Source organism: Halichondria panicea, chromosome 5, assembly GCF_963675165.1.
Source record: "Halichondria panicea chromosome 5, odHalPani1.1, whole genome shotgun sequence".
In the NCBI taxonomy this organism is placed as follows: domain Eukaryota; kingdom Metazoa; phylum Porifera; class Demospongiae; order Suberitida; family Halichondriidae; genus Halichondria; species Halichondria panicea.
Genome location: NC_087381.1, coordinates 5469090 through 5470060, shown reverse-complemented (window position 1 = coordinate 5470060; position 971 = coordinate 5469090). Strand labels below are relative to the sequence as shown.

Genomic DNA, 971 nt, shown 5'->3' with positions numbered 1-971 from the left:
TAAGAAAGCAGTTAATTTCTAAACCGAAAGCCAAAACGGAGAAGTCCAGATCTACAGGTACACCCTGCCAGCAGCCAACTCCTGAAGATGCCTCTGACTCAGATTAACTTATGGTGGAGGTTTTTTGGGTTCAATTAATTATAATTATGTCTCATCATCATCCATCATCATCATAAGCAATCAAAACAGTAGCCATGACATTGCAATTAACACCCTTGGGTACATACTTATAATGAGTCAGCATGTTTTGAGTTTGAGTCTTCTGCGTTTGGGTAACGGTTCATTAATGTTCTCTCTATCTGTACAGTCATGTAGAACTTCGTTTACTACCACCTCTATACAGTTCCCACGAGCTGGTCCTTTGCAAAAAGAGTTAATGACTCGTAGGGCTTGGGTGTTCTTTGTAAATTCTTCAACATTTGGGATGTCATGAACACCACCTCGTTGTCTTTGGCACCCAAAGAAATTCTCTAATGGATCTTGACAGATTCTTTGGCTTAAGAAGGATTGGACGTCTGGTATCTTGAATAGATAGTGTACGAGTTCAATAAACCACTTGCCTGCAAAAGATAAGCATCGGTGACAAAAATAATAATAATTAACCCTAACACAGCCCCCAGCTAGTACTAACGAGACACTGTTATATTCCTCACATGTAATTTTCAATCCTAGTCGTGTCTCTGAGCTGAGAAGCATATTGTTGCGTTCTGTTGTGGTGAGGTCGGGGATGGATTTTACCCACTTCTCCCAGTCTTCTAGATAAGGCAGAAACACTTTCTCCAGCCACTGTAATTAGCGATCAAACTTGCATAACATTTTATATTTACTATCACATACTGTAAGGCGGTTGTCGTCGGCTGAAGTATATGGCAACTGAAACTCTTTTCTTTTGTGCACCCCCTCTACGCAGTTAGAAACGTTCAAAGCGCAAAGAACTTGTCCATGTACTCAACTAATTTGACCGTCTCTTC

The 971-nt window shown here is 40.6% G+C and overlaps 1 long non-coding RNA gene across 1 annotated transcript; it reads right to left on the bottom strand.

Moving 5' to 3' along the window:
• Positions 1-233: 233 nt before the first annotated feature.
• Positions 234-971, bottom strand: LOC135336134 (uncharacterized). Its single transcript, XR_010394747.1, has 3 exons — positions 838-971; positions 654-786; positions 234-560 (listed from the first exon to the last, which is right to left on the bottom strand). It is a non-coding gene; the product is annotated as an uncharacterized LOC135336134 (long non-coding RNA).